At 34.2% G+C, this 21,751-nt stretch overlaps 1 long non-coding RNA gene across 1 annotated transcript; it reads right to left on the reverse strand.

The window, feature by feature from the left end:
* Positions 1–6,464: 6,464 nt before the first annotated feature.
* LOC127946443 (uncharacterized) lies at positions 6,465–12,596 on the reverse strand. The gene is made up of 3 exons (XR_008151092.1): positions 12,525–12,596; positions 12,321–12,446; positions 6,465–6,484 (listed from the first exon to the last, which is right to left on the reverse strand). It is a non-coding gene; the product is annotated as an uncharacterized LOC127946443 (long non-coding RNA).
* Between the last annotated feature and the right edge of the window lie 9,155 nt (positions 12,597–21,751).

The raw sequence follows: 21,751 nt of genomic DNA on the forward strand, positions 1-21,751 counted from the left end.
ACACATGCTTTAAGCTTTCTTCAATAAGACTTTTAAAGAAATTGATCACCAAAATTATTATGAAATAAATTATTTAATATTTAATATTAAGATCATGCAACCCTCATGAAAATTGTGTTTGTCACCAAACCTTTTTTTTAATAAATTCACAAAAATTATAAGAATTTAAAATGGAGGGAAATATCATTATGAAATAAAGTTTTTTTTTTTCAAATACTCTTTGGACACAATTATTGGCACCCCTAGAAATTCTTATTAGTATAATATCTCTGAAGTATATTACCATTCATATTCACAATTTTGAGCACTCCAGCATGATTATGAACATGAAATTATCAAGCCATGGCTCCCTGTTTCACAGAAATATGAGGAAAAACAAAGCCCAAATTCCCTTAATCATCCATCAAAATGAGGAAAACCAAAGAATATATTTCTGATGTGCAGCAAAAGATAACTGAGCTTCACAAATTAGTGAAGTGGCTTTAAGAAAAGAGCTAGAGCAGTAAAATAAAATAAATCCCATTTCCAACATCAGGGCAATAATCAAGATTTTTCCAATCAACAGAAAATATTACGAATCTGCCTGGAAGAGGACGTGTGTCCATATCGTTCTAATTTGCGGTGAGAAGGAGAGTTTGAGTGGCTAAAGACTCTCTAAGGATCACAGATGGAGAATTGCATAAAATAATTAAACCCTTTTTAAAAATTGTCAAACATAACCTACACCAATACATGTTGTTTGGGAAGGTTTCAGGAAATATTCTCTTAGCTCATCCAAAAACAAACTAAAGCATATTCAGTTATTAGCCATGACTGGAACTTCATAGGGACTGGCTTCTATGGTCAGATGAAACTAAAAATTGAGCTTTTTAGCAGCAAACACTCAAGATGGGTTTGATGAACACAGAGATAAAAAGTATCCCATGTGTACAATTAAATATACTGCTGTACTTTTGATGTTGTGGGCCTGTATTTCTGCTGGAGGTCCTGGACATCTTGTTTAGATACATGGCATCATGGATTCTATCAAATACCAACAGATAAAAAATCAGTAAGTGACTGACTCTGTTAGAAATCTTATAATAGGCCATGTTTGGATCTAACAACTGTACAATAATCCATACACAAACCTCCAAAACAACACAGAAATGGGTCACTAATCACAAAACCAAGCTTCTGCTATGACCATTCCAGTCCTCTGACCTGAACCTAGAAAGTGAGTGGGGGGAACTGAAGAGAAGAAGCACCAACATGGAGCTGGGAATCCAAAGCGTCTGGAGTGATTCTGGATGAAGGAATTGTCTCTGATCTCTTGTTAGGTGCTCTCTAACCTCATCAGGCATTATAGGAGAAAATTTTGAGGTGTTAAACTGGTAAATGGAGGTTTCAAAAAGTATTGAATAAAAGGGTGCCATTAATTGCAGCCAATGTATATTAGAGAAAAACATTTATTTCATAATTATAATTCCCCCCATTTTAAATTCATATTATCCAATGAAAGGACACATTTCTGTGATTTTTTTTTTAAATAAAAGATAAAAGGATTAACAATGCAGAGTAATTTTCACAACCTTCTTTGATCACATTTACCAAGGGTGCCGATATTTTTGGCCATGACTGTACATTTATACACATATATATATATATATATATATATATATATATATATATATATATATATATATATATATATATATTTATTTTTTTATTATTATTATTGTTTTTTTTTACTTAGTATTTTAAATCCATACAATAGCTTTACATATATTCTAATGTCAGTGGTGCCACAAATCATTGGATCCCATGAGTCATGTGACCATAAGTCTATGACATCATTGGTGCCACATGCAAGATTTTTAGCAAATACATTCAATTTTTTTTTTCTTTTCTTTTTTTTTTTTTATGGCTTAAGAAAACTTTTAATATATTGCATGAGTCTACTGGACCACTTTCATTTTTATTTTCTTGTTATTTTTCCAGTCCCCATTCATCGTCATCACATGGAAAAGAGCAGCAGGATATATTTTTTTTAAAAGTTGTCGTGTTATGGTCCACATAAAATCATATGGTTTGACGAGAGAATTTTAATTTTTAGCTGAACTATCCATTTAAGTGTGCTGAATGCTGGTGTAGTTAGGTTTTCACAGATTAAGTAACCGTGTATTTGTGCATGAGTGTAAGCGTGAGTGTGTCTGTGTGTGCGAAAAGAAAGAGAGAGATTAGAAATGATGGTATGACACTCTCCCATCAGGACAAAATCCATCACTGTCAGATGTAGCAGACTAAGAGTAGCAGAGCTCCCAGACCAGATTCAATTTCACTCCCTCGAGCCGTTCAGCCCTGCCCACACGTTACAGACACCTTCCGTCTGAATAATAGCTCCGCATAGATTTGAATCTTCACTCTACACTCCAGAGCAAGGCCACAGTCCAAGTCTAACTTTAGGAGTTTTGTTCTTACACATCCCCCTTCTCTCACACCTATATATATATATATATATATATATATATATATATATATATATATATATGAAATGTAAACAGCTCATTTGTTACAGAGAGTTTTTGCAGGTTCATACAAGTTCAGCTGCAGTTGTAACCGCATGGAAAAGAGGTCTTCAAAATTCACGTTTAGGGTTCTCAATCACTGTAGACCAACACTGGATAGTTGTTATTTATGTTCTGTCATAAAATTATAATTTTCACAATATATGATATGATACTATGATATTAGAACTTACGCAGGCCCACGATTAGGTCCACAAATGCACCTTTGCTGCTTGGTTTCCAATCAAATGTCAACTACAGGGGCCACCAGATGCCACCTCTATGGAGTTTGATTGAGTGCAGACATGCTTGACAGATTTGAAATTACTACTGGAGTGTGTGATCCAAGTTTTAAGGCCGTGATCCCATCTGGCTTTAAACCACCTTATGTCTCTTGCTCATGCACAAGGGTCACAATTACATAACTGATCTCTCAGAAAAGCCACGTGGATTCAGTGGTTGTGAAAACTGATTGAGAACTGTGAACTCAAGTGTGGTGTGAGCCGATTAATGATTAATGTGTGGCTCTGCCACTTAAAAGGCAGAAAAGGTCAGCAGCTGTGCCAAAGTGTTCGGCACTCTCAAAATACTTAAAGAGAAATGACAGAAAATAATGAAGGAATGAAATGCTGGTTTTTCCACAGGTTTTCCCACTTGCAATTCATTTCTTCCGGTCATGTTTGAATAATCAAGAAAAGTAATTAAATTGCAAAACATTGAAATTAAATATATATATTCAAGATAAACACACACACACACACACACACACACACAACACTGGCATTTAAAAAGGAACGACTAATATTCCAAAATGGATGATGCGCACTGGCTTCGATCACTCATTAGGTGAAGCTGCGCTTGAAATAAAAGAGATTCGTGAGTGAACAGCGCCATCCAGTGGAATAACGCTGTCTCTGTCTTGATCACTGTCAGTACAAAGAATACTATGGCTGATGACTGATAAAATATTACATAGCAGCATAGCATATTTATCTGAAACCATAAATTAGTCAATACCATAATTATTAAAATACATTATAATTCACAATAAATATAAATGTATGCAAAAATGTAAAATTTAACAAATGTTTATATATAAAAACATTTGTTAATTTTTTAATTTTTGCATACATTTATTGTGAATTATAATGTATTTTATTTTATTTGTATATTTGTATACAACAGACTAAAAGCTATAATTAGGGTTAATAGGCAGTGTCAGTGAGACTTCAAATCATGCTATATATATATATATATATATATATATATATATATATATATATATATATATATATATATATATATATATGCGAATTTACTAAATATAAATAATATAATATACAATGTACACACACAGTGAGTATATGAAGAATCACCCCCCTTTAAAATGATCACAAGTTCTTGTTTTGCAGTCTGAAAGTTTTTGTTTTATCCAGCTATATTTGCTCAGTGTAATTTATAGCATCCAAGTGAAAGATAATAATAATTAAAAAATAATAATAAGAATCACTGAAGTGGAAAAAGGATCTCCCCTTTTTGTGTCATTATTTTGTTGAGCCACCTTTTGCCTTAATTATAGCTTTTAGTCTGTTGGGATATGTCTCTGTCTCTACTAACTTTGCACATCTAGACTTTGCAATATTTTCCTACTCTTGCTGAACTGCTCAAGTTCAGTTCAGTTTGATGGGGAGTGTTTGTGGACTGCAGTTTTTAAGTCATTCCACAGATTGTCAATGGAGTTTAAGTCTGGACTCTGACTAGGCCATGCGAGGACATTCATCTTTTTCTCCTTCAACCACTTTGTGCTCAGTTTTGCTGTGTGCTTTGGGTCATTGTCATGTTGGAAAGTAAACCTTCTTCCCATCGACAACTTTCCGGCAGAGGACAGCAGATTTTCCTCAAGAATTTGACGGGATTTTTCCACATCCATGTTTCCTTCTATCCTGACAAGTGCTGCAGTCCCTGCTGCAGAGAAACACTCCATAACAGGATCTTACCTCCTCTATGCTTTCGGGAATGCTGTTATTTGGATTTGTTTGGTGTTAAGGCTAAAAAATGTAATTTTAGTCTCATGTGCTCCAGAATCTTCAAAGTGTGTTTTGGCAAAGCTCAGTCGACTGCATGTGGCCTTTCCGGAGAAGTGGCTTTTTTCTTGCAGCCCTCCCATACAAGATACATTTGTGGAAAATTTGTGTCACAAATCCCTAAAACTACTTCAGAGTTCCTTTAGGCCTGTTAATGACAAGGTAATTTATTTTAAAGGACAGAGACAGAATATCAACCAAAAAATCCAGTGAAAAAATAAAAGCGAGTGAAATATGTATTTGATCCCCTACCAACCAACAAGAATTCTGGCTCCCACAGATTGTTTATGCCCATGTGAAACACAGATTAGTCCTTTCACTTTAAGAAGTTACTACTAATGTTAGCTTAGGTACCCAAAAATGAAAATATCATTATATATATTTATGCAAAAAATCCAGTCAATAATGACTGGAAGACAAAATATGGGCAGAGGTTTGGTAAGGCAAGCTCTATTGAACACATTTTCAAAAGGGTTAATAGGCAGTGTCAGTGTGAGACTTCAAATCATGCTAGATTTGATAATACAAAAAGAAGTTTTATCATAAACCAGTCGAGGAATTAGCATCACTACAAACTGCATATGTTCAGATCACAACTGATTCGTCCTTTTTGGGATGTGAACAGTTACACACAGGTTTTCTGTCAGAACTGTGCCATGCAAGACCATCACAGACAGTTTTATCTGATTTCAGTCAGTGTTTAACAAAAGTGAAACACTTACATTATGTAAATAACAACGTGATATCACAGACAGCACAATTTAATATCAAAATCTGATATTACTATTACAACACTACACGTATATATAAAATGACTGTATATTGAGTGTTTATTAGCAGTGCTACTCTGGCAGTGAATCTGAAATTATGAGTTCAGTGGGTGTTGTTCCAAATAAGATCCATGAGATCTCCAAGGAGCATCTTCGCCATTCAAATGTCATTACTTCCGACCTAAATTTCCACCATTCGCCAAACAACTACAGTGAATATCTAAGTAAAAAAGTAAAAACCTACATTAGCTAAAGTAGCATTTGCTGTCGAAAAACAGCAGTGCTGTGATTCTTAAGGCCCAGCCTTTCACAGTAACTTCCTCAAAGCAAAGTCTCCTCCATCCGGATCCTTAAGGGAGATGCTCTGCTTTTTTTAGTTTCAACTCCTCCAAGCTCACTTTTAAAATCAGCCACTAGAGGGAGCATTTCCGGATTCTGTCACTGAAGTCTTTTATGTACCTTCCCCTTTGCCTTCTTCCTGCTTTGGTTCAGAGCTTTTCTCTTCATCATTCCCGGCCTCTAAAAGTGAAAAATAGAGAGTTTTGTTAGTGAAAGCAAAAACAGAAACAAGAGAGAGATGGTTTTAATGAAAACTCGAGAGCTAAGAGTAAATACTCAAAGACTTACAGCACGGCAGGCTGTTTAGCAGTCGCTGCAATGCTTTTGTCACAGGGATGCCCTCAGCTAACAGGCCGATATTTAATAAAGCACATCTGTGTTTGTCTTGAGCTAAAAACTGGTGTGGGAAGCCACTAACATGCCGTCTAAACTCTCTAGTTGGCCAAAAGCAGACTTGTCTGATACATTATTCATGGCTAGCCTTCCTCTCAGTCCCATTATACATTAATGCAGTGTTTTGATGACACTGTATGTGCTTTCTGAAGAAGCAACACTCATTTTACTCACCTGCTTTGCTGATATTGAGCTCAGACAGAGTTTGGGACAGTCCGCTAGCGTCCAGGCCGCCGGAGGTTCCCAGGATGTTGTGTACAGCATTGCGTCTGCCGGTCCTTCCAGAGGCGATGAAGTCTTCATATGTCACCTCGACATCAGTCATATCTAATGCGTTTCAACATAGCAGTGCCTGTGACGGAGAGAGAATTTATTTATTTAGTTTCATTATTTTTTTTGCTGTGACATGCAGTTGGTTTCCAAGTCATTAAACATAAAAAAACTCTTGTGACTTTAAGAATATAAGCTCACTTTATACCTACTAAATGGAATCTAAACAGAAAGAACACAAACAGCACTCATGTTATTTTAATTACAATGCAATTATTAAAACATTCATATTCAAACAACAGCTATACATATACTGCTATTCATTGGCCCAATGGTTCTCAAAAACATTTGACATTTTTGCTATTCAGTCAAGATAGCATCTCCATTCTAATGTGCTCTGATGCAATGATCCATTATTTTAAGCAATTCATTTTTATATTTTATAAAGACACTATTTGAAATATTATAATACTATTTAACAATTATAACATTTGTAATTTTTTAATTTTTAAATATGTTTTATTCAGTGTTAATTTTTTACTCAGATTTCTTAAAAATAAGCAACAAGCTAGAAATTATACAACTGGAGTATAAACTACTGTTCAAAGGTATGGGGTCAGATTTTTTTTTTTCAACAAAACTTGATTAATTTGATCAAAGTTGACAGTAAATACTAGTGTTTTCACGATACCAAAATTTCAGTATTCGGTACCGATACCAGTGAAAATACACGTTCCTCGGTACCAGTTTCGGTATCAAAGCAAAACACAAAAATATGCTAATTAAAAAAAACACACTTTTTATCACTATAAATAAAACCAATGCCATTCTTTATACTTATTTACAATTGTTTTTAAAGTTTTTCTACAAGTAATATAATTATGAAAATGGTAAGTTTCAAGTTTAATTTGTCTTTTAATTAATGAAATTTAAACACATTTAATATTTTGGTACATAAAGGGGATTTGCCATTAAAATTAAAACATGGAAGAAATATTTTGTGATTTATTTCTTAAAAAAATAAAGTTTTATTATTTTTTTCAACAGTAGTAGCAGTATCCCATACATTCTACTAAATAATAGTAATATTTCTAGCACAATGCCTGTATGTAAAAATTAACTTATTTTGACGGGTTGCTGTGAATCCCTTTAAATTGAAATTTGTTTTACTCAAATGAAAAGGTAAAATGCTTGTGAAGTGACTGAGAACAGTTCTGGTGATGTTGTTTATGTATTTATGTCCTCATTACTGCAAGTGTCATGCGCTTCAGTCTAGGTAGTAAACAAACCCACACATTCATGCAAAACATGCAGGATTCATATTTCAACCAACTTTTGCGGCTAAACATTTGCAGATACTGGTCCATATGGAGATTTGATTTGATTAATTTATGCTAACTTTGACAAATTCCTTGACTGTTCATATTAAAATGTAAGTTTCATTTTCATGACTGGATTTTGAGATTCCGTCCATGTTTTCTGCTTTGCGGAAATCATAGCAATGTATGCGTCAAGAAACGGTTTGACCGAGTACTCTGTACCACCGGTACTTAAAGAAACCTGGTACCATCACATTTTCATTTTTTTAGCACCGACTTGGTACCGGAGTACCGGGTCTTTTGACAACATTTATAATGTTGCAAAAGATTGATATTTCAAAAGCTTTTTGTTCATTTTAACTTTTTATTCATCAAAGAATCTTTGAAAAAAGTATTTAAAAAATAGTATAACTGTTTTCGACAATCATAATGATGAGAAATGTTTCCTATTCACAAAATCAGCATTTGATTTCTTTTTTTTTTTTTTGTGACACTGAAGAGTAACGGCTGCTTAAAATACAGCTTTGCTATCACAGGAATAATATATATATATATATATATATATATATATATATATATACTTATAATTTTATATATATAACTAACTTCATAGTTCTTACTGAAAAAAATCTCCCAAATTTTTGAACAGTAGTGTAACTTTTTAGATTCATATATTTCAAACATTTTCAAAACGATTCCTTCACTGATCAACATTTGAACAAAGACTGTTCTAACCATTAGGAATCCTACGAATCCCATGCAAGTAACAATATAAAGATTACATAAACAGCCATAATCTGGCATAGATAAGAAGATACTATTGGATAAGGGATAGGGCTGGGACAACGCGTCGAGGTAATCGATGACGTCGACGCAAAAAATACGTCGACGCAAAATATGCGCATCGATTCGTCGACCTGTTTTTATTCCTTTGAAAAACGTTTGCAAAACGTTTACCTTATGTGCTCTGAATATACGCGATGGCCGGATCAACATTCTGTCCAACGTTATATAACCAATCCAGGGGTTTTTCTGCATTGATCTTTTTTTTTTTTTGGCGGCTGTCAAAGCCTTATTTGATCGCTGTGCCTGATAGGGCGCGTACAAGAGAGAGCCCCGCCTGCGCGCGCACACTCACAGTCTTCAAACAACACGAGCGCTTCTAGCTCTCTCGCTCCCTTGTACATATTAATCAAAATCATTAAACAAGATATAAAAAGGGCGACACACCAAAGTTTCACGTGCGCTCGCGCACTCACAGTAGACACGATAGAAAAAGGGCGGAATGCCAAAGACTCACGGTGAGCATTCAGAGATTTTTTTTTTCTTCATGGCAGACTGCTGGCTCCCACTGTTAATTTTTTTTTTTTTTTTTTTTTTTGGAAAAGCACTCTCTTTTTTATTGAATGGTAGACATCAAGTTGTTGTTATTTTCATCTGAAAGAACTTTTTTTCAGTAAGCTAGGCCCTATGTGTTCAGTAAGTTTGTTTCAGTAAGCTATGTGTTTTCAAGGCTTCAAGGTTTTATTGAATGCTATCTCTATACAACTGCAAAGTAATGCATTCTTAGTCAGTCTTTTATTTTGTAATTTTAAGAGCAATAAACATATATTGCAATGTTAAGCAATTCATGTTTTTTTCATTCAGATATGTAAATCAACATGTATAAATTGTTATTAGTCAATTAATGGGGAGATAATCGAAATCGAATCGGTCTGAAAAAATGAATCGTTAGATTAATCAATGCATCGAAAAAAATAATCGCTAGATTAATCGTTTAAAAAATAATCGTTTATCCCAGCCCTAATAAGGGACTTTTTATTCTGTGTCACACTCCTTATTGGAGATTCTCTTTTTGTTGTGTGAAAAAAATTATATATAAAATTTATATATATATATATATATATATATATACACACACACACACAAACATATAATAATCCTGATCAGATCATCTAAAAACAGATGTGGCACAACTCTGCAGCAAGATTAGAATTTTGTTGAACTAAATATCACTCATGAGATGTAAGGAGGACGGTCTTCCCTGAGAGCAGAGCTATATTTAGACAATGTTGTCATCTCAGCAAAGTCATTCTCAGCTGTTGCCTTCAAAATAGTGCCACTGTGTGGTGAAACACCCATAAGGAGGTCTTCATTAAAGGTCTGTTCACAATATTATTCTCACATACTTCATTTCTCCAACAAAAGTATTCAATTATTGTATTTTTTATTTTGGTTGATATATATATAATATATATATATATATATCTATATATATATATATATAGAGAGAGAGAGAGAGAGAGAGAGAGAGAGAACTATTATTTGTGTGTACTTTATTTAGTTATATGACATACATGAGCATGTGATCCACATGCAGGTCAAATTTATGCAGCAATACAGAAAATTCTGAAACTTTTATTCACCACTGTTCTTGATATAGCCTACTGTACCATAATATCACATTCTATTGAAAGGCACCTGACTGTAAACACTAAACGAATAAAGTGAATGTAAGCATGTAGGCATATATTATGTGCAAAAAAGGGTTGAAATCACATTAATTTGTAACATTGCAATCTAAAAACAAAAATAATCGTTTTACAGCAGGAGTTAAAGTTACTACACTAAAAATAAATAAATAAATAAAACTTAAAGACATATTGAAATAAAAAATTATATTTTGATTATCCCATTACACTTTACGGTTAGTGCTATCATACAAATACACTTATAGGTTTAAAATTCTACTTATGCCACATTTATTGTCCAACTACAAAAATTTTAGCAAAATTTATATTTTAGTCTGTCTGCTTGGCGTGCATATTATTTATTTTTCATATTTTTCAGTTTAATTGATTTTTATTTATAAAGTTGTATTTATTTTTTTACATGTATATTTAAGTTTACATTTATGTTCCAACAAACTTGAAAAATTCTGCTTGATAAATGCTATAAAACTGTTATGTAAATGATTGGCAGTTTTTAATTTATTTTATTTTATTTTATACTTGGTCAGTAAAATATTTTCTTTTAATAGTGTGCAGTGCACAAAAGTAAGATTCGAGAGTTAGTTCAAGTCAATACAGAGCGTATTTGTGAGCATACTTAGAACACACTGACTTGAACTAACTCTCGAATCTTAATTTTGATGTTAAGTTTAGAAATGTTGTGCATCCACGAATTATTAGTGTGGCATTTTAGCATGCAAATTAAGGGGAAAACTTCAAGATATGGGCCATAAAAATCGGCAGCACATATCGGCCATCGGCTGACCATGACCTCTAAACATCAGCATCGGTTATAGAAAAACCCATATCAGTCAATCTCTAGTTTAGAGTGACAAATATTTGAGCGTACTTTGACGGCATACTTTGAGGTCAAAATACATACAGGTTGACAGGTCTGTAAATTAATATATATATATATATATATATATATATATATATATATATATATATATATATATATATATATATATATATTTTATACATGGGAAAGAGACATAATCTAAAGCTCACTTAAGTCCAAAGAAATCAAAAGGACTTGAGTGAGCAGTCCCTCAAGGCAACATTAACAACTGTGCAGAAGAGTTGTCACAAAGGCTCACCCTGCCGATGTAGGTAGACCTCTGTGGAATCCACCAACACACCCACAGAGATCACATGCACAACATTTTGGACAAAACAGCCCTAACAAACTAAGAATTTAACAATATGTTTAACAATACAAATGTGAAGGTTCACATTTAACATAACAAAGAAGAAGGTAAGATTGCTGTAGAAAGAGTGCAGAGACTTTTTATAATGTGTATACCACTGATGTCTGAGTCCTGGGACAGAACCGGCTGCAACTTAGAAAAATAAAAGTTTATGTATAATAAATTATATATATATATATATATATATATATATATATATATATATATATATATATATTCAGTTGTGTAGGTGTAAAGGTGTAGGTGAAACTTGCTGTTTCTTCATCCATTTTTTCACTTAATATGGGTGTCAGTAAATCATATTAAAAAAAGAATATTACCTTATATTATAAATTATTTCATCAATATGTGATGGTAAAAGATACATTTGTATTCCAGTTTACTAATTTGAATCTAAATGTAGTATTGAGGTATATTCTACAAAAGACCTAGTGTTACTAATTAAAGATTTTATTCATTCATACTTACACTGCCCCAAACCCCAAGAAAAAATCACCTTATGCAAAAACAGAAACAATGCATATTGTTATGACATTATAGCTATATATATATATATATATATATATATATATACACACACACACACACACACACACACACACACACATATATATTTTTTTTTTTTTTTGCAAGAAACTGGCTGCTAACTCTCTTCCTTGGCATCTTGAGGGTACTCATTAATAATAGCATATCAAAATTCATATTCATGCGGAGTAATTATTTTATTTACAGCAAGCGTACAGCGTCTGGTCTTAGCTAAATGAAAGCAACGGGTTATGTAGATCTGACAGGCTATTCAAAGATGCTAATGAAACAGGCGCGCGAGCGACTCAACCATAGAATACAACTCAGAGGTCGAGCGAATTCGCAAATCGTACCTGTTTAAGGCTGGACGTTTCCCTAATGGTCAAGGCTTTGCAGCTTTGTCGCTCCAGTTAATACTTCAGTAGGATGCGTCGGTGTTGTCTGTGTCTGTGCTGGTGCTGCTGGTTCAGTCCATGAGTCTGCAACAGAAGAGGGAAGAGGGATGACGTATGAGGGTTGCTGAGTGCTGATGATATAATATGAGGATTATCCCAAACCATTCTATCTGTATCTGCTTATGCTACGTAACGGTGAGGCGTTTGATTCATCTCAGTGTGAATCGAGTCTTTTGAACCATTCATTGATTCTTTCTGTGACTTTGTTTTGTTTCAACCATAGACTGGACAACGTCTGTCAGAAGGTGGCGACAGTGAGGCGTTTTATTATAACTCATTCACTCGTATGATTCTTTGAAAAGACAGTTCAAATGTTGACGTTAGGTCATTATGATTTTTACACATTGTATTGTTTTCCCACCCACTTTCTCTCTTGTTGAATCCTACCGACTGATTCACTGATGTGATGAGAATGAGTTGACTAGTTTCGTTTGGTGCGAAAAAAAGTCTCTCAAGACTGATAGGGAAAAAAGTATTCACTGTATGCAAGTGAAAGAGAACGATTCATTCGCCTAAATTAAAACAATGGTTTCTCATTGACACACAATCGATTTCATTGAGTTTTTATTGTTTAATATTTTTCAAGTGAACACTCGAAAAACATTATTTAGGTAGCCTAGTACTTTACAATAAGCAGCACGTTAATACACTTTAATAAATTAACTAACATGAACTAATCGAACCTTATTGTAAAGTGTTACAATTATATATTAATAAAGTATATATATATATTATTATGTCTGTGTGTGTTCACAAAAACACTGTTAAATTAAACAGAAAAGCAAGCAGGTGTGCATGATTTGGCACGGTTGCAGGCAACACAAATAATAATCGTTTCCTTACCTAAATTTTGTTTTTGGACCAGATCGGTTGCAGAATCACATCAGTGCATTTGAACTATAGGCTCTGCGTCGTACGTGGCCATCACGCATGAAAGCACAAGTTTTACTTAAATTCTGAATATACCATCGTATACAGCATGCAAAGAGTGCTCTTTTAAAAACTGTCACTCACTCATCACGATCTAACAAAGTTCTAAAAAACAAAACAAAAAATGACTACACCGTGACTACACGATTAAGCTTTTTTTTTTAAATGTACGATGAAGCTTTTTTTAAATGTAATATATATATATATATATATATATATATATATATATATATATATATATATATATATATATATATATATATATATATATATATATATATATATATGCACATTCTGTTCGCCTCCTACGTCCCACCTTGCGGCCGGTTTCAGGTACTGCAGGGCAGTTATTTCTGCAGGGAATCGGGAAAAGGCCAATCAAAAATAAGGATACTAGCAGGTGGAGCGGCTTCCTAGAGGAAGCTTAGTTGCTACAGCATCATCCTTAGTGTCTTACCCTTCTTTTACTGCCTATGGTCAAGTCTTCTGGATTGATTTTTCCAACTTTGTTAAAAAATATTTATATCCAAACTTTTGTATAACCCCCAAAACTGCTCTTTGAATTTAGACCCTTCTCACTGTAAATTTATTATTAATTTGTTGCTTTATTGTGCTAAATTTTACATTAACAAGTGTAAATTTTCAAAGAAAACTCCCTACTTTTTTATTTTCAGGAAAGATTTTGATATGTATGTAAATTCCTTAAGAAGCTCTAATAATTCTATTGCATGTAAGACTCTTTCATGGTGTAAGTCTTATAAGCTAACATAGTCTGCTTATGGAGTATTATTTGTAACCCTCATTGTCTCTTGTTCTTACTTTGTCTTTGTAATTGTATTTGTTGTTGTTCTATTGCATAATAAAAAAAATAAAATAAAAAAAATACTGCCTATGGTCTTACCAGGCCAGAAAGATGGAGGAAATAGAAGGTAAGCCTGGAATCGATGTTGTTTGAGGTTATCACCATGGAAGAGAATGACGGCTTGTAGGAAAATAATGACATTTAACTGTTTTATATATATATTGATGGCTTGATAGCTAAAGTGATATTTTACTCTTGTGAATTAAGTTGCAGCAAAGCAAACTTAAATTACATTTCAATGATTTGTTCTGGTCTGTTTAAAATCAAAATCAAATGTCAAATCTTTTACATATCATTCAGAAAAGTTTTTTTTCTCCTACTGCCTTAAAGGGTTAGTTCACCGAAAAACGAAAATAATGTCATTAATGACTAGGGGTGTCACGATTTCGATTTTAAATCGAAATCGATCGAAATTAAGTCACAGTCTCAAACTTCGAATTAAAAAATGGAATCGTCGATGCTGCCACGCCCCCATGTTGTATGACGGCAAATCAATGACAAACATAACCGAGCATTCAACTAATGCTGGCGCGCGCGCTATATGGCTTCCGCGAGAGGAAAACTGAATCGGATGCGAAGAAACGGGAGCCCGCGAGCTCATTTCAAACTCTCGCGCGCGCGTGACATGTACTCTGCGCGCATATGGCAAGCCAAAAGGGTCAGAATTACGCCTAGATTAAACGCGTTTGCATACAAAACGCCGTTTTTTACGGCGTTTAAAACGGTATTAGCGCCGTCAAATACGCCGTCCTTATAGCAGACGCCGTAAAAAACGCGCGTAAACCGTAAAAAACGCCGCAAAAAACGGCGTTTTAGTGTTTGTAAAAAGCGCCGCTTTTAACGCCGTCGGCTTGCCACAGGACGCCGTAAAAAACGCCGTTCTGAATGCACAAAAGCGCGCGTTATTTACGGCGTTTTCCTTGTAGTATAATGAGCCACGCCCGCTGATTTCCACAGCCAGTAATAATGAACTGTTCTCACCCAATCAAAGACGAACAGAACCAGACCAGACTAATGTACCACAGATCGTTTAAGCGGAAGAAGTGCCTGTGAACTGATAGGAATATTAAGTAACTTTTTATATATTTTAATCGCTACAAACATTGAACATAGGCCGATTACACATCTTTATCCTACTTGAATGTAACTGTTAATTATTTAACAATTACAAACCCTAGTTTATATATCATTTACTACCCAAATACCTTTTATGTATATACATAAGTGCTGGTTCGAAATATTCAATTAGCTTTGAGTCATTTAATTTCCAATACAAGAAATCATACATGATAACGGAAGTCGACCAGAGAGTGTGCAAAAGCTGTGCAGCTACAGAAGTTGGAGGCAATGGTCCTAGTCTTTTTGACCACTATACACCGCTACAACCGCTGGTTCGAGCCCCGCTCCAAACTGATTCTGGTATACAGGGGAGTTTATTTGCTGTTTAACAAACAAATATACGTTGAGGCATTGCTTCCACACATATCATTTTTTTCCGCTCTCATGATAATAATGAGTTGTTTAGTTAAAACGGCATATTTTCTCGTAATAACGAGAAAATTTACGATATATTCTCGTAAATGTTACGTCCTTAAAACGACACATTTCTTTCTCAACAACATTTCATAAAAAACAGTATGATTTTCCAGTTATAGATTACATAATGTGAGCAAGCGAAGCGATTGTCCGAGCTGCTGTCGCCGTGGTCCTGACATAAAAGAGCATCTGCACGCTACTGAAATTCGAAGAATACACTGTTTTAAATGTATAGTAATATTTTTACTGTAACGTCATGCTTATTTGGATTAATCTCCAATCTTACTACAATATTCTATCCAATAACTGCATTCAGACCAAGAGGATATGACATGATCAAATCAAACCAGTTACAAAAAGAAAAAAAGAGGAGTGACAGTTTGATTCTATTATTATTACATCACTATTATTAATATTTCGTTCTGTCTGAAAAACGGAAAAACGAAAATGAAGCTATATTTTTCGTATTTTTTTGTTTGTGGATAAAAATGATCTTATGCATTTGTGCGTGAGCGGCCCTGAAACGCCACTTTTCAACTCAGCCTGTCTTCACTGTCTGTCCTAAAGCAGAATAAGAGTTCATCTGATACAGCTCTGCAATTTAGTCACATCGTTTCTTCATATTGTTTGGCTGTTGCGACTATATTTCTTGCAAATATAGATCTCATATAAAGAGCAACACTGCACTTCTAGGGTCGGTGGCGTCTGGGCTTCTTATCTGCATTGTCCTCGCCTCACACCCACGCTCAGCGCAGCCTATTCCTTAAAGCCTGGAATATACCCCATGCCCAAAGATTCGATGCGACGCACGGCTCGATTCAGGTAAAGATAGCAATGTATAGTCAATAATATATAATAATCGGACTAAAAATGGGCCTAACGCCGCCCACGCATGTGAAAGAAATATTAAAGAATAGTTTATTTGCTTATTTGTTTTTACCCACGAAAAAAACATCTAGCTTAATTTAATTTTTCCGTTTCTCAAACAAAACGAAATAACAACAACAATAATAATAGTCTAATAATTATAAAATCAAACCGTTTGTCACTCAAATAAATAAAATATAAAAAAAACATTTTTTTTAACAGCAGAGAGAAGTGCATGTGGGTGACATAAAACAATTGCATGTGCATGTCAGTGCTGCTATATTGTTAGCTAAAACTTTTTAAAGGCTCAAATGAAATAAAATAAAAATTTAAATAAAAATAAAACAAATCTATTAGATTAAAAACTTAAACTGAAAATAAAGATGCTGCCTCCACAACAAAATAAATTAAATAACTAAATTAAGTAAGTTCTAAACAACAACAAAAAATAAATAAATATTCTGTCAAATACAGAGTTTTAAACAGTATCTGCGCCGCAAAATACATCGTTGTGATAACAAACGCCGTAAAAAACGTGCGAAAATACGCCAGTGACGCCGTATTTGACGGCGTTTTAGTGTGTATGAAAACGCCGTTTTTTACGCCGTTCATGTTGCCATATGACGGCGTAAAAAACGTCGTTTTGGTTGCACAGAGAACGCGTTACGGCGTTTTGCTAATAGTATAATGAGCCACGCCCACTGATTCCTACAGCCAGTACGTATGAACGGTTTTCCAATCGGCCAATTGTAATGCTGCTCATTAAAACTGCTCGGTCGGTGCCACATTATTTTATATTTGCCCGTTACATTTTTATTTTGAGCAAATCTGAGTCGTGATACTCTGTTCGTGTTTTCTGGATAATCGCAAATGTCAGTACAATTTAAATGAATTAAAGATTGTTTAAAGCAGTGGTTCTCAAAGTGTGGTGCGAGTAGCACTAGTGGTACTCAGGCTCCCTCTAGTGCTACGAAGAGGAATCACTAAATGAAACATTAATGAACGTTAATAAATTTTAATTTGATCTTTATTTGAGTAAAGTTGTTTTTTTTGGTTGTGTTGTTGTTGTTTTACATCTAAGTACAGTACAGTTTTTATTTCACTTTTGGTACAACACATTTTAATTCAATCATTTTTTTTCATTTACCGGTATGTAAGCACAGTACAGTGTTAATGCTCAAACTGTGTATTTACAATGTTGAAGTGGCTGACAACAATAAATAAAACTGCCTCGTGTAAAACTGTGCAGAGCTGTAGCTGAATAGTTAGGCCTACGCTGCTGAAATGTAATGTTGCTCATTATGGTGCTGCTTGGAGAGCCAAATATTTTCTGAAGTGGTTGGTATAAAAAGTTTGAGAACCACTGGTTTAAAGAAATGGTATAAAATGAATTCATGCTTTTTAAGAACTTCTCAGTAAAACATTTATTCTTTCCCCTTGTAGAGTCATCAAGGATCCAACTTATTATGCAATAAATTATGCAAAAAATATTTGGCAGAAGAGCTGGGCCAACAGATGAAACTGGTTCACTTTCATTAAATGGACAAAACATAGACCTAACCTTTTCAAGTTTGTTTAGAGTATGTCCCGTTATACATTATTACTTTCATGTTTTTATTTCTTGACTCCAAAAAAAAAAAAAAAAACTGTCCCCAAAACATACACATTTTTTTTTGGGAAAGTTGGTCATGTTTTTACATTTTTATAGACCCAAATAAGTGCTGCTTGTGGCAATGACTTTAATAGTCATTATTTTAATATGTAAATATGTTAAGATGTTGTAGTAGTCATTTTAATTTTAGGTCATGTGAATCAATGTCTGTGTTTAGGTCTTCTGGAATGTTGGTGAAATAAAAGTGCCAAGTTTCCACACCAAATTTTTTTTCTGATTTATTATTTAACAGTCAAATACATTCAGATCTTGCCCCACAATTTTTAACAGAGCTGAAAGGAAACAAAAATAAAAGAAAAAAAAGGTGACGCTTATACCTTCCCAAATCCGAGAGATCCTTTTATTGCAAGGAGCATTAATTCCCTGAATTCCTCTTCTTCTGACACACCTCTTGGCAGGTAGAGAGTCAGGGCACAGGTTGAAGCATATGGAATCCTTCAGGTAGGCTCCTCTTGGTCATAACATTCCACTTGGCACTTTTGCTAAAAAGCAAATTATTAACCACCACCTCCCACAACTGGCCACAGGAGTTCAGCCCAGAAGTGAACTGCTGGATCATACTAGCCACTCAAAAAACAGTATCGAGATTACTCCAGTGAGTAATCACAAGGGTAATATACTAATATGAAAAAAAATGCTTCGTTAGTACAAAGAAGTACACAAGAGAAGTAAAAAGCATTATTTACATAATAAATAGGTATATAGTTTATCAACCAAATGTTACACTATGTCACGATTAACTCATGGAAATGAGAGGAGAAAGTTCAGATTTTAGTTTTGCTTTAAATAAGTTATAGGCTTAGCATTTAAAATAAATGTTGTTCGTAAATAATTGCAATATAATTTATTTTATGACATACAGTTAATTAAAACACGAGGAAGAGGGTTTTTCCTAATAGCAGGACCTTTGCAAATGTTTATTGAACTGAATCAATATAACAAGTACGGTATTTTGAGCGAGTTTACTATTAATAGTAACTAAAATTGTAACTATTTTCTCATTTTGCTCTATTTTGACAAAAAGAGTCCAAACAAAGCCACAGCAGAACAATGTCCTCTTCAAGCAACAGCAGCCTTTGGTATTAAATGATTCACTTTATTCCTCATTGAATGAATCAGCCATTTGAATTAATGATTTAATGTCTTACTCTAACCTCTCTTCTTTGAAAATTTACATTTGTGATTATAAAATTTGCCAAGGTAGTAGTAGCCTTAATTAAGAAGAAATTTAAAATGAGAAGAGTCTAACTTCAAATAGTCGCTAAAGAACATTTTTTGACTTACACAGAACTTTAAGGATAGATACATTTTAACAAAGACTGAAGTCAATCCAGAATAGTAGCTATGTAATATACACAAATTTAAACTAATTTAAACTGCCTAACTAAATTAAAATCCTTGCCCTAAAAGGATCTCTTGGCTTTGGGAAGGTGTAGACTAAGTGTTCTAAAACTTAATTAACATTTTAAAGTCACTAAGCCAGGGCTGTCCAATCCTGCTCCTGGAGGGACAGTGTCCTGAGAGTTTAGCTCCAACCCCAATTAAACACACCTGATCCAACTAATCAAGGTTTTTAGACCTACAGGAAATTTCCAGGCAGTTGTGTTGTGGTAAGTTGGAGGTAAACTCTGCAGAACAGTGGCTATCCAGGACAGAGTTTGGACACCCCTGCACTAATTTTGTCATATTCAATAATCCTGAATGATTAAAGGGATGGTTTACCCAAAAATGAAAAATTCTCACATCATTTATTCTAAACCCTTCTATACAGGTTTTTATAGACCTGTATAAATTCCTTTGTTCTGCTCAACACAAGACATTTGAAATAATGTCATTTAACAAACAGATCTCATCCCCCTTTGACTGCCATAGTAGGAAACATAAGTACTATGGAGGAATAAGATCTGTTTAGTTTGGTTTCTGACATTTTCAAATGTGTTGTGTTCAGCAGAACAAAGGAATTTTATGAGGGTTGAGAGTAAATGAGAGAATTTTCATTTTTGGACAAACTATACCTTTAAGTAAAATGTTACTGTTCATATCTTTGTAAACAAATCACTGAGTATTTAATGTGATTGACAGATGAAATAGAGGCGTTTAAACCCACCTGCCCAGCCCCTGCACCAAGGAATGCAAGAACTACAGAAGATGAGAGGAATGTTGGCTTTAATAACTCAAGTATACCTTTAGTATTTTATATAAAATGGATGTTCTTATGAAGTATAAAAAATAATTTTTAATAATCCAAAAAAGTATTTTTACATTTTTAAATGACAATTCCGGTAAATATTTTCTGGTGATGTACAAGTAAATCAGAGGACACTTAATGTGGGAAATAGAAACTTTTATTTTCAAGTTTCAAATGGTGAACATGCTATTAGTGATGTTTCTTTAAAATTTCACGCCATCCTAAATGGTTAGTTCACCCAAAAATGAAATTTCTGTCATTAATTACTCACCCTCATAAATGTACCAAACCTGTAAGACTTTCGTTAGTCCTCAGAACACAAATGATAGATATTTTAGATGAAATATGAGATTAATTCTAAACAAGATTCATAAAGAATTGAAGCTTCGTGAATTATTGTTCAGAGATCGTCCTTCACTAGATAGTTGAAAAAGTTGTTTTGTTTTTGCGCACCAAAACTATTCACGTCACTTTATAATATTAATGTTGAAACACTATCAATGGCTTTTAATACCCTTCTGGACCTCAAAAGATGCAGTACCGTTGCTGCTTATGTGGATCATCCTTGGATTTTACCAGAAATGTCTTAATTTGTGTTCTGAGGACAAACAAAGGTCTTACAGGTTTGGGGCAACATGAGGGTGAGTAATTAATGACAAATTTCATTTTTGGGTGAGCTAACCCTTTAACCATACTTAAATATTGTAACAGCTACTCAAAATATAACTTCAAGTGGATCTATCCACACCCACGACAAACCTCAGTGGTTGGCTCACCAAAAATTCATTGTCCATATAATTAGTCAGTGGTGACCATAATCTGTGATTACAGAAATAACCATTTATTTTTCTTTAATGTTGGGGATTCAGAGACATCAAAAGAGATTAAATGTTTTGAAGGACATCCACTCCGAGTTGTCCCCTTGAACCACCAAGTGGATTAATTTGTGCAACAAGTTGCTCTAAGGCAGCACTCTCCAATGTGAAGTCACTTTGAGGAACAGCTACTCCCTCTGGCCAGTCAAACACTGGTGCCTCCTGCAAGCTTGATTCTGCTGCCGGTGCCTGAAGAACAGGTTCATCTGCTGGTCCAGCTGTTCTGCCAAAGATCTCTTCCATTGCAGTGGTTCGCTGTCCTTGTTGTTCCAGGCAGCCTCGAACAAATATCTGCATGGGTGTCTGGTGTTGTTCTGTTCTCAGCCCATGGTTGTTCCACTGTTGAGTAAAGGCTGATAAACACCTGTTGATCCTCGGCACATAGACAAAGTGAAGAGC

This window comes from Carassius gibelio, chromosome A24 (assembly GCF_023724105.1).
Source record: "Carassius gibelio isolate Cgi1373 ecotype wild population from Czech Republic chromosome A24, carGib1.2-hapl.c, whole genome shotgun sequence".
Classification (NCBI taxonomy): Eukaryota; Metazoa; Chordata; class Actinopteri; order Cypriniformes; family Cyprinidae; genus Carassius; species Carassius gibelio.